At 43.6% G+C, this 13859-nt stretch overlaps 1 pseudogene; it reads right to left on the minus strand.

The window, feature by feature from the left end:
• Positions 1 to 8049: 8049 nt before the first annotated feature.
• Positions 8050 to 13539, minus strand: LOC123088639 (disease resistance protein Pik-2-like; annotated as a pseudogene).
• Positions 13540 to 13859: the final 320 nt, after the last annotated feature.

Here is a 13859-nt window from a genome sequence, read left to right on the forward strand (position 1 = left end):
ATGGTTTCGGAGTAGACTGCTCTCCCGCACGCCAATGCACGCCAGCGCTCGGGATGGAGTAGACTATAGTGACGGGCAAGTTGCGAGACGAGGCAAGACCCTATATGTTTTTTATGTGTGTGTGGTCGCGGCCAGAAGTAGTATATATAATAGGACCAGAGGCGGTATCGTGTCATGATCATGATCTCAAACTGGCTTGGTTTCTAAGGTGTATACTTATCGGAAAAGAAATAATTTACTTGTCTACCAAGACATCAAGAAAAAAGGGTAAAAGGAAGTTGCGCCCCTCCAAGGCAATGAGCCAGATTTCGGTGGACCGTTCACACACATGCGCCTGCTGAGCCCGCCACATCATCATTTTTTGAGGAATATTATCGATTGGTGCAACTTATTCTCTAGGAAATATATAGCCGGTAACCCTCAAGGTGCGTGCCATCATAAAATCCAGTGTGCAGCTCAAGGACAACATAAAAAACCGCTGATCCCAGTAGCCCACGAGGCTTAGGTCGATTCGCAAAATCGGCCTAGGTTCAAATCCTTGCTTGGTAGCATTTTTTAGGAACTAAAATGCGGTGTGCAGTAGCCCCCAAGACTCAAGACAGGTGCGGCCTACCGACTTGAGGACCATAATCTCCTCGGAAACCGTATTGCACTTCTGAATTTTCTGCATTTGATCGTCGATGTAGTAGCCCCAAAGACTTGCGTTGGGCAACATGGCCGACCCTAAGATGGTATATCCTCGGGAACTAGTTCAACCATCACGTAAGTTTCGCCAAGGCCGACGTGAAGCTCTACAGGGAAGATGCCGAGCTGCAGGTCGAAAAAGATCTTTCAGCTGTAGAATTATGGCGCAGCACACGTCGACCAAGTAGATGTTCTGCCTCATGAAAAGAAATCATACAAAAAGTGTCATAAGCTCGCAAAACCAAAAAACTTCTGTAAAAAAATATACGCTTGAATTAAGTCTTAAGCAGTGTCTTAAGCTTGCAAAACCAAAAAAACTAATGTAAAAACTTTACGTTTGAATTAAGCTTGTTTAGCTAGGCCCTAAAAGTGAAGATGAAACTAGTCTGAAGCTCCTGCGGGCCTTATATTAACCCCCTAAATGCCATGCCGAGAAGGATGTTTGGTGCACAGGGTATCACAGGTTCAAACCTTCAATTCCCTAGAAATCGTATCTAATCCGCGCGGGTTAGAAGTCTCTAGGGCATACTTGTGGAATGATATGACGCTGAGACAAGGCCGCATGAGGCGCCAACAACCTCCTCAACTCGCGTGGTCGGATCCTTGACATCCGCATCATTGAGCAACAACCTATGTTTCTTCCCCGAGGTGATTCCTCCTCTCTCATCCCCTCCTTAGGATTTCTTGACCCGTCTTCCTCTTCAAAGCCACACATTTGTTGTTATTGTTGTTCATCTATTCTTTTTGTTCTTGTCCCTGGCCGAACAAATCGAACACCAACACCGCCACTGAAGCTAGCCAGTAGTAAACCCCACGTGCAACATATGTCTTGTTACTACTAGAGATTGACTAGCACAGTCGGCGGGTGACCATGCCACTGTTCAACCACTAGAGAACAACTTTAGTCTTACATATTTATATTGAATTTTTTTACTTAGTGACAACTAATCTTGGTACTCGGTGTTTTTCATTTCTATTTACACATTATTATTTGTACATGAGTATCCATGCATTATATTAAATACTACTATTTGTTAGGTATAACACCCAACTAACAATGTAACCAGCCTTTTTATATAAAGATACAAACAAATAGATTATTTTTGTTGAACTAAGTTTTATTTTGTCACAATTTTTTTCAACTTCCACTTTGGTTTAGGAAATTTCAGAAAGAACTGTTTACAATTGATTTTACCACAAATATAAGCACATAAATGGTATCACATTGACCAACAAATGAACTTATGCATCTTGATGTATTATAGTGTGACTGTGTATTTATTCATTGTTTCGTTAAATATCTACAAAACTTAATGGCTAGATAGGGATTTTTTATTAAAGATTTCGAGGGTATCATAGATACAGTTTATGTGTAAGTAAACAGACAATTCTAAAGTGTACGAAGTGTGAAAATAGCACGTCAACACAAGAAGTATGTTAGAGCATCTCCAGCAGTATCCCTATTTCCAAAAAATGCATGCATAGGGGGAACTGAGGCCAATGACCTGCTCCAGCACTTACCCTAAACCAATTTTTTTTAGGATCTCTACCAAAAAAACACCCATCACTGCTGATATAGAGGGAGAGATGCAACTCTACCTATCCATCAGTTGACATCGGGTGGAGCCAGCTTCCTGAAGGTTCACGGGCAGTGCGCCACCTTCCCCTTCACCGTTCCTGCCGCTCATCCACCGGACCTCCACACCTGTCATCGGTCAGCCGATGTCGCACTGGCTCCCCTGCACAACAGGGGCTGTCGAGCCGTCTGTCGTTGCCATGCGACCAACATTGCTGCCTGTCGTGACCACCACCTGCCACCAGTAGATGACATCTTCAAGGTGCTTGGCAAAATTTCTCAGCAATTTTTTTGTTCAATGAAGAAATTTTAAGTTCATCAATGATGTTAATTGTTTGAATATGTATTTTTCAGATGAACTCTATTTCCGAGTTGTTTTCCGATGATTCATCGCCGGATGATGATGACAATTTGGAGATGGCATTGTTGTTGAAGAGGAATGCAACTGGGCAACATGGTCATTGTTCCTTCAAGAAGTTTGCGTCGTCCGTGTGGATGCTTGCATATGGTTGTCCCGTTGATACCGGTGATGATTGGATAGGAATTGCAAAGACACAATCTTCAAAAGTTTAAGAAATTTTGTGAAGTTAGTCATTCAAAACTTTAGAGAATACCTCCAAGAACCTAATGAAGATGACACTAAAAGGCTTCTGCAGATGGCCGCATCAAAGGGCTTCCCAGGTATGCTTGGAAGCATAGAATGTATGCATTGAAAGTGGAAGAATTGCTATAGCATGGCATGACTATTTCAAAGGGAAAACTAGAGATGCAACCATAATTCTTGAAGATGTGCCATCAAATGATCTATGGATTTGATGTTCCTATTTGGGATTGCCGGGATCTCACAATGACCTTAATGTGTTGCAAAGATCTCATTGTTTGTAAAGCGTGCCAGTGTACAAAGTACAGAAAGAAAAGACATAGGGAAATGTGCATTTTATTAATCTCATGTCGAGAAAAAAATTGTGCGCCATAGCGTCGCTAATAGTATTGCTATAGCATGCTGAGAATTGGCTCGTTAAATAAATTAATGTATAATGTCTCGTTAATAGCATGCTATAGCGCGATGTAGTATGCTAATAACGTATTTTGAGGCCGGCGCTATTTTCTTGTAGCGCGCTATTTTTTTCCTTGAACGCAATTGAGCCATATTTCGTATGTTTCATACGTGGTATTTTTTTATAGTAGTCATAGCCTTATGGATGCTAAGTTTTGCCTTGACGCTGAAAAAGATTGGAACAATTTGGGCCCGGGCTTGCTCCAATCCTGGCTTCGCCACTGGGAGGAATAGGCAAGGAAGCAGTGCGGGAGCCAGGATTTTTTCAGGTTCACTTCTACAAATTGATAAAGACAGCAAACTACTCGGTGTGGGGCGGTGGCACTTCGGCATCTCCAACGGCAACCCGCAAATTTTCGTCCGCATCCGTCCGCGGACACAGATGCGGGAGGCAGCCATCCAACCATAGCCGCATACATTTTCGCACAACTCGAACCAACCGGACAAAATATGATCAAATTGGACGAATTTTGATATAAACACGGTGGATTTCATTGAAAGTAGGATAATTTGTAAATGAAACCGGATGATATTTCGTCCGGTGAAGTAAAACCCTAAACTATCCTATACTTCACGGTGACCTCGTAGACCATGCCGGGCTAGCCGGCGGCTCCTCCTCCGTAATCATTGCCCGGCCCGTAGTCGGAGTCGTCGTTGTCAGGCTTGGAGTGGCCAAAGGTGGCGGCGTCGTGAAAGGGCTTCCCGGCGGCCGCCTGACACTCACGGGTGATCCTCTTCGCCTCCTCTCGTGTCGTGCGCAGTGCAGCCGCTGCCACCGAGGACATGGGATGGGGGAGAGGGCGGCGGTCGTTGGAGGCATCGTCGTTGGCGGCGGCGGCGATCTCGGCGAGGGACCAATCCTCGAGGTGGCGGCGACGGTGCTTGGCTGTCTCTGATGTCGTCAAGGAGCGGTCCAGGGCCCAGGTGTACACCACGTCCGGGTCCGCCGTGATGCGTGGCGGTGGGACGTCGGAGTCCGCGAGCTGCAATCGGCGCGTGGCTTTGAGCCTGTCCCGCCGTCGCTGTTGCCGGTCGGCGTACTCCTGCGCCGTCATGGTGCTCCATTTCACAATAGTTAGGTAATAATACTTGTGAAGAAAACCAACGAGTAGTGAAAGCAGTTTGCATTTCCAGTTCTCATGTCGGGATGTACTGGAGCATAGTTACCTGAAAAATATGAAAGGAGAGAAGAACTCCAGCCGAATTTGGTGGTTGTCGGGTCTGATCTGCATTGCGATTGCTGATGGGCGGGTTGCATCTCCAGCATACTACCTTCTGGAGTGTAGAAGAGACTGAGAGAGAAGAGAGAGAAGGAGAGCAAGCAACAACAAAACAAATGGGTAGAAACACGGGCCTAATAAGTATTCTACTGAGCATCTTGTAGTAGCTTTTGTTTTCAACTCCGATCAAACTAATCCTCTTTTGCATCCACAAGGTGGGAGATGCAGAACAATATGTTACAAGTTGCTACCACCGGTCCTTTTGCCTCTATATCTGTTCTCCGTGATAAAGCAACAGATGCAGCCAAGAAAAAGCAAAAAAGAAAAGGCTGCTAAAGTGCCCAAGCAAAGAACCATGCATGGAGAGAAAGAGAATGCTTTGCCAAAGCGATGCACCCATCTATCCTGAGAGCTAGCTGAGCTCTGCTGCCACCGACGTGAGCGAAAAATCATCTTGGATTTCGATCGAGCAAGGTGATACTCCCTCCGTCCGAAAATACTTGTCACCAAAATGGATAAAGACAAGTATTTTCGGACGGAGGGAGTACCTGTCAGCTCAGGTGACTCGCATCTCTTCATCTGACATATTTATTTCTCTGTGCATATATGCATAGGCATGCATGTATAATTTGCATGCCTCTCGTTTTGCATGCAGTGTGAGATCAGCGACATTTGTGGGCCGGGAGCGGAGTATTGGTCTAATCTGCAGGCGATGGGTTAGATATATATATCCGGCCGCTGGGAGCCCCACATGATGCTTCAGAATATATGATGAACATATTAATATACGTTGGACATTTTACAAATACACTGTGATTATTTTTAGAATATATGATGATTTTTTAAAATACATGAAATTTATTTTTAAAATACAAGATGGATGTTTTTAATTACCAATTGATATTTTTTAATTCATGTTGAACATATAATTTTACAAGATGAATATTTATTTATTACAGATGAGGATCTGTCAGTACACGATGATTTTTTTTATAAAATACACTATGAATTGTTTTTCATGCAAGATGAACAATTTTTAGATACAACATGAACATTTTTAACATAAATGGTGAGCACATTCTTTAGTACACTGTCAATCTTTTTATATAGACCGGATGACCTTTTTTACAATGCACCTTGAATATTTTAAAAATACATGAGTAACATACGAATTACATGATTAACCTTTTTAAGTACTCCCTCTGTTCACTTTTATAAGACGCTGTAGACATTTCAGACAGTGCCTAAAACAGTTCAATCTTAGCTGTCTGAAATGTCTTATAAAAATGAACGGAGGGAGTACATGATAAAAATTTTAAAAGACACATTGAAATATTTTCGCATACACATTGATTTTTAAAATATATGATGAACATTTTTACAAACTATGTTTTATATTTTGAAACCAATGTTAATTTTGTAAATAAAACATAAGCTTTTTATATTGACGGACATTTTTTGGTCATATGAGGATATTTTTTTTTGAAATAGAAGAATACCGTTTTTGGTTTGATACCCTTTTTGTTATACAAAAACAATTTTTCAAATAGACATGAACAGTTTTTATATACGCAAATACTTTTTGAAACACATGGATAATTTACTTTTAAAACACCGTCATTTTTGTGTAATTTATACCGAAATAAATAAATTAAAGTCTTTAGTTTGAAATATACTTACTAGATATTAATAATAATAAAAAAAGTAATAAAAGAAGAAGATTAGGCGACTGGCCCCCCATTGGAACTCCCATGGCGACTGCCCCCGCCGCCGCCGCCGCACTCACCCGCGACGAGGCCCTCATCGGCTGCGGCGCGGCCCCCCTCTCCCGCGGCCGTCATCGCCGCGCGCTGCGCTTCGCCCGACGCTCTCGCCACGCCCGCCAAGGACGAGGCCCACGTCGCCGCCGACCTCAAGAGGCTCCTCCAATCTTGCTGCCGGAGCCGGAGGAGGCGCCTCCGCGCAGGCCGCGCTCGCCAATGTGCACGGGCTTTTTCGCGCGTCGGCGCGAGCCCTCCACCCGAATGTGCTCAACGAAGGAGGAGGAGGCCATGAAGAACAGAGGCGCTGAGCCTCTGATGGGATTGGCCAGAAGCCTCGTGTGGTCAGCATGGGCCATTGCTGATGTTGAGCTATGAAGAAGATCGCCGGGGGCAGCAGCTCATCAGAGAAATCGAAAGGCGACATGAAGAACAAGAATTCTGTATTGGCGGATTCTGCAGTGGTTACAGATTGGGGAACCAAAGCTGTCGCTCTTGTTTGATCCCATTCACAGGTGTCCCAAATTGGAGTCCCTTTGTTGTGGGAGTATAAAGTGAAGGAAGCTATGGGGAGCAGCGAATTAGCCACGAAAAGATTTCAGAACGTTTTTGTTACTTATATTCAGTAGATTTCAGAACAAATAGCCAGTCAATTCTCTGTATAAATGCTTATCCTTACTCCTGCTAGGGAACACGTGACTTTATTGCATTACTTACATTCCTAGATGTTTAAACTTTCAAATCTTACCATCAAGTAACCTGCAGGCTGCCTGAGCTATGCTCTCTGCGGTATGATCTGACCATTCCATTCGCCCGGTATATCGCCATGAATGACATAAGTGCACCGAGGAGGTACCGGATAGCAAAACTATACAGGACAGATAACCCATCATAGGGAAGATACCGAGAATTCTACCAGTGTGACTTTGACATTGCTGGAGTATATATATGCATGAGCCAATGGAATTCTCACAGAATTGCTGGATAGGCTAGATATTGGCACGCATGATAAAACTAAATCACACAAAGTTGCTTGATGTCATGCTCGAGATCTGCAGCGTGCCTCCTGACAAGTTCAGAATAGTCTGCTCAAGCATCGACAAGCTCGACAAACTGACATTCGAAGAGGTGAAATAAGAACTGGTATGCATGCAGTGGTAGTAACTACTCTGTTTCTTGGCAGCAGATCATATTGACACTTTGCATCACTCTTTCGCTCTGTCGGCCGAGATGAGGTACCCTGTTCTCTCCCCCCTGCTCCTGCTTTGTTCCTCAGATTAGCATCCATTTCTGTGATAAATGACTATGTCTTCAAAAACTGTTACTGGTAGTATTGAACTTATATGCATTCGAGAATTCCTATGATAAAACACATGACTTTGTTGCCAATGTCCAAACACAAAAATTGGCTGTTTCCAAACACAAAACATGGCGTAGTTTGCTACAGTTGGTCGCAAAGAAGAAATCTTCGAGCATTGTTATACAAAACGGGGGTTGTTTCTTTGCTTTGCTAAGACAATCAAACACGTGCAAAGCGGGAGTTCTTGGTAAAATTGGTTAACACAAACTTTACATTGCCTGCATGCATTTGAAGGCAATCTAACTTCCTAAAACTCCAGCACTTTGGGCAAGAGCAAGAGACCTCCATACACCAACTGAACCATGTGACTGCTATTTAGTTAAATATAGGGTACAGAAATCTCATTCAAACACATACTATGGGATATATACATACCACAACCGAACACGAGGTAAGTTCAAAAAGATCAATAATCGAAGTAACATTACAATAGAAGTACAAATTACAAGAATCAGTGACGGATTCAGCAGTACCACATACATATGCATTACAATATTCAATAATGGATGCAGTCTGTTTATTTAGCCCGCGATGATACGTACCAGATGATTTGTTGCTCAACTGGAAGATAATGTGACATATTCCAATCTCTTCACTCGGTGATTATCTTTGGCCACTTGCTGGCGTACTTTTCATCCAAGTACTTGGGGGTGTCCTTCAAATCTTGTACCAAGAACTTGGTTATTTCATCTGCTTGATTACCAACACTGAGATGCACCTCTTGGAGGCTTTTGAGAGTCTCAATGCCGTAAATCCCTTCAAAGGCTTCAAACTGCATATCAATCCTCTCCAGTGCTGGCATTACCTCCCTTCCAGTAACTGCAAAGCTCAGCCTTGGCACCATAGTTGCAAAGAAGCGAAGCAGCTTTAGACTCTTGAATCCCCCAGGTGGAAAAATGATCTCCCTGTCGGTAAGCTGTTTATTTTCCTCAAGAATGTCCACTATGTCCCTATCATCTTTGGCTACGCTGAGTGTAAAGGTGAGCGTAAACAATTTGGGCAGGTCCTGGATGAGCTTGAAAGTATCAGTCTGAAGAACTGTCACAGAAAGGGTCAGCTTATAGAGGTTATTGAGTTCTTTGATCCACTTTGGGGGCCTTTCCATCTTGCCAGACAACTCTAGGCCGATGATGTATCTTGGAGGAGTGGTCATGCTGTCTAGTGAGTTGATAAAATTAGAGCTCTCATCATTGATTGCCAATGTCTGCAGACCGCAGCTACAGAGGTACTCAATGGAGGAGCGTAATTGTTTGAAGGTCTGACCGCCCTCCCTTATATTGAGCTTGTAAATGGCAAGTTTCCTTAGCCCTGTCAGCTGATGAAGGCTTGCTACAGCTGATGAGTCCTCATCGATCTCAATCCCTGACAAGATACGAAGTGCTTTCATCGGCTCCTTGTTCTTCTCATGTGGCAACTTCAAAGCCTTCTTTGTGTTTTTGTTCCCTCCAAGCATGCTACGGAGCTGTTTGAGCTGTCCAAAAGCTTTTGGCAGCACCCCGACATTTGTCTCCCTTATGTCAAGAGTTTCTAGATTCTGGAGCTTCTCAATCTTTGATGGAATCTCAGAAACCTCTGTTCGTCGGAGGCTCAAATACTTCAACACGAGCATTTTACATATGTCATTCATATGCTTATCTGTCAAACCCTTCCAGCCCTCAAGATCTAGCACTTGTATTATTCCATTGTTGAACGAATGGAAAGGGAGCCGTCTGTTCTGGCTTCCAAACGCTGTCAGTGACCGCACTTGAGACAAGTTCATGCCTTTTGTTGAATTCCCATGCTTGGAACCACTGCTTTGCATGGAGAGTCGACGGACTTTGTTGCTAGGAGTTGGCATCAACCAATGTCCACCAACAGCAGTAATAAAATTCTCTTCGCTTGACTTGGACACGATATATTCCAGGATCATGTCATGAACTTTAAAGGATTTTACCTTCCCATTGCTGCTGTGATCCACAGGGCGTATTATCTTCCTGCTTACAAGCTGATTGAAGTATGTTTCTGCCACTTCCTCTGCACTCAGCCCTTGCTTCTCAGCGACGAAACATTCTGATATCCATCGCCGGGTCAGACGCTTCTTACTAACTTTCGAGCCCTTGGGGAATATGCTCAGATACAATGAGCAGGTCTTGAGATCTGCTGGCAAATCATTATAGCAATAATCAAGTATCCTTGTGACCCCCTCCAATGTAAGGGGAGCCACCTGCTCTGGAAATAATGACTTGCAAACTTTACTCCAATGATCGTTGTTTCTTGTTGGGTTGCAAGCCACAAGGCCAGCCATGGTGACTATGGCCAAAGGCAGCCCCCCACAATATTTCCATATCTCCTCATGGACCTCTTCTATCTCCCTTTCTTTGCTTCTCTGTGGATCAGAAACACGGTCATCGAACGGACCTTTGGCATTGGCATCACTTGGGCCATCGGCTGAATGCAGATTATCTGTTCCATCTCCTTCAGAGGACTCAGCACCAACAGCTTGAGATCTTGTATCCATTCTTTCGCTTTCTTGGCTGCTTGGGGATTCAGAAACACCCTGATGAAATAGACTTTTGGAGTCGGCATCACTTAGGGCATTAACTGTATGCAGATAATCAGTTCCATCTCTTTCTGAGCAAGCCGCACCAACAGCTTGAAATCTTGTAGTTACTATTACTCTACTATCCTTATTATTGTCATGTGGCAACCAATTTCTAATGGTCTCCCATGTTTGTACAGACCATATATCATCAATCAAGAGGAGATACCTGCCAAAAAAAACAGGAAACAAAATACAAGTGAGAAGAAACATCCTTAGCTTTTTGAAGTTCATACCATTGAGGAAAAAAAATCCTCCGAACAGTCCAAGAGAGCCTTATATGTATTCAGATTCAACACAAATTCAACTAGTTCGACCCAACCTATGTCCAAATTGCCATATTTCTATGAATTGGATGGATATAATTTATAGTTTTGATTCTACTTTTTAGGTCCAATTTTAGTATGTTACCTGCTACTTTTTCTACAGAAATTTTTATTTATACTCGACTAGGTTCAGCTATAAAATTTGCTATTGGTAACAAGTTGAAGTTCAGTTATAAAATTTCCACAATTATTCCTTGTGCAACCTTTTTTTCGACGAAACTTCCTTGTGTAACTTTAACTATTAATATTTTGGTGTTTATTTATCAAGGCTCCACTAGTTAGATAAGGTTTCTATTTTCTGAAAAATATTCCTTTTCTCATTCACTATTGTACATACTTCAGAATGAAATGTTTGTGGTAAACAACACAATTTTATCGCAGCTTTACTACAATTTAGACACTTGATGCATATACACAGTCATTACTAACTAACTACGAGTAATTTGGAAAAAACAAAAGAAATGATTTTCAGGTACCTCCTTCCAAGCAAGCGCCTTTTGAGTTCTTCAATAAGCTGGTCACGATTCATTGTTTCTATCTTATTCTGCATGCTGCCATCATTGCTTTGCGGCCTGTGACCAGAGAGCAGTGGCACAACTCGCTTAACTGAGCTTTTAATACCTGTCACTAGGCTCTTCTTCTCCACCTTCCTTGCATTGCTGCCCTCCTGCACCTCCTCCTTTGTCTTGATTTGACTGTCTGCTGGCTTGATTTGCCCAAGAACATCCCTTAGGACTTCATCTTCATCAAAGTTCTGAGACACTGTGACTGATGCCCGGCAGTCAAATTCATTCCTGAAATCTCGGTACAGTGCCATGGCAATGGTGGTCTTTCCCACACCACCAAATCCAATCAATGACACAACAGCTCAATGAGAGCCTTTATCATGTTTGGCTAGCCAACCTCCTAGCTTCTTCATGTCCACCTTCACTCCCACGGGGTTCTCTGTGCGGATGAGCTGACGGCTCGCCACCAAATGCTCAGCAATGCCATACGTAACAGCATGGGTTGCTCCGGCTCCGGAGCTTGTTCTTGGGTTTGGGTTGTTCACTCCATATCTGCTGCGCCTCTCAGCAATGTACTGTGCCCGGACCTTGAGCTCGGCAATCTTGGAGGCAATGTCACGGCGAGGCCAGAATGTCCACATCTCGTAGACTATCGTCACGATGAAGGAGCATCTTGCACCGCTGAGAGAGTCCTGAGGGAGGCGATGAGCAAAGTCATCGATGCAGTCTTCCATGTCGTATGCCATGTCACGAATCTGCTTCATCCAGTTCTTGAGCCGGCGATCGTGGTCATCCAGGGCAGAGCCGAGGTCGCCAAGAAAGGCCTGCATGCTGGCGAGCTCATCGCTGATGTACTGGATGTCGCCGCGGACGCCGCGAATCAGAGTGTACTCTTGGGCAAGGAGACCGCCCAATTTGCCTAGGAGAGATCTCATGGTGGCTTCCGAAGCACCCACTACAAACTCCATCTTCCTTATCTGTGATCTTTACTACTACAATCTGCCTCCTGTTGTTGTAACTTGCAAGTGCAAAGAACAGTGCTCAGCAGTTGTTGATCTATGGAAAGAATGGAAAAAAGGAAGATAAGGGTCAGCATTGATTATGGCTAGAAAATAATTAATCATAAAAAGTCTCCACAATCAGATCATGGAACAATTCTAGCGATTATCAATTTACCTCCAATCAAAGAAACTATACAAACAAAAATTTCACCGATGACTGCATTTTCTGCATACAACCCACCTAATATCATGGATTATAGAATTTGCTAACCACAATATATATCAACACCACTAAGTTATCCCCAAAAATCAAATGAAAACCAACAATGCCTAAAGATTGCATATGATGCTGAGGAAATTGGTGATGTTATGCACTTCATGGGATTTTCCGATTTGTACTTTCTATATATCACAGTGTTAATTAATTGAGTGAAAAACACGTTCGCAATGATGGTAGGTTGTCAAGATCAACTGCCATGGCAAGTGGAACAAAAAGCTACCAGACAACAGAAAATGGAGTTGGGGGCAGAGGAGGCACCTGCAAACTGGACAAAAAGCTGCTGGTCACTGAAGAGTCTTGAGCATACACTGGGCAGGGCAGCCACCGTCGAAGGCAGCGGCTGCACAGGCAGGTGGAAGCAGGTGCGGTGTACTCCTGTCAATCTATCTATAAAAGGAAAGGGAAAACACCGCAAAGGCGGGTCATCGATCATGGTGAGAAAAATAATTTAGGTAATGAAATACTAAATCGTCCTCAACCAAATAACCTACCTATGGGAAATATGGCAACTTGTACTCGGGTGGAAATTTACTCACTGATAGACGACATGTGGCAATTTACTCACCGATAGATGATAGATGCTAGATAATACTCTGTTTTTTAGGCATCTAGTACACCCTGTAGTACGACTAGAAGATCTGGCTAATTAACCACAAGATCTGGCTAATTTCCATGCTTGCGCAGTTATGAAATAAATGTTCAGGCAATTCTAGACATTACATAGTTTCCAGTTTTCTTGTCAACTTGGCAAGCAAACAAGAGGCTATGCTCCTGATTGGTCCGATCTCTCTTCCTCTCTTCCCTCAAAAAGAAGAGAGAAACAAGAAGGGGGAGCACGAGAGGTGGGCACCTGCGATGCTGGCCGCCGAATAGGCTTTAGCAGCCAGTGACTGCCGTCGAAGGTGTCAGCGGCGGAGGCCTCTGCGGTGGCTCCCGGCCGGGCAGAGGATTTAGCAGGCGGCTGGAGAGACACTGCGAGCAGCGCCAGCGTCTGTGTTAGATTGTTTCTTGGGTAGAGGGCGGGGAATCGAGGACGGTGGTGGACACAAGTAAAGTTGGCAAGCTGCTGGGCTTTTGCTTTTGCTGCTTTGCTTGCTGCATGCATGATTGACGTCACATTGAGAAGGGCTGCTTTTGCTGCTTTGCTGCGTGCATGCATGAACTTTGCTCCTTTGAGAAGGGAAGCATCATTCCTTTGAGAAGGGAAGCATCATTCCTGAGAAAAAAGAAGCGGTGACGCGTTATTGAATCATTTGAGGAAAGGAACAAGGTGCAACATTTTTCATTAGCGTCATTTCATCACTTATCAGGCACAACATTTTCTCTGGATTATGGAAGACGCCAAAGAATAGTACACATCATAAATTCATCGTTACATCGCTGCGCTCAAAGCAAAATGGCAAGCTTGAAATGACAGTGTTCGCCAATAACAAAGAAAAAGAAAAGGGAAGGGTGATTCTTTTGGGAAAGAACCGGGTAGCGTTGCTGGTTTTCCAAGGAATGCATCGACC

The sequence above is a fragment of the Triticum aestivum genome, chromosome 4A (genome assembly GCF_018294505.1).
Source record: "Triticum aestivum cultivar Chinese Spring chromosome 4A, IWGSC CS RefSeq v2.1, whole genome shotgun sequence".
Taxonomy (NCBI): Eukaryota; Viridiplantae; Streptophyta; class Magnoliopsida; order Poales; family Poaceae; genus Triticum; species Triticum aestivum.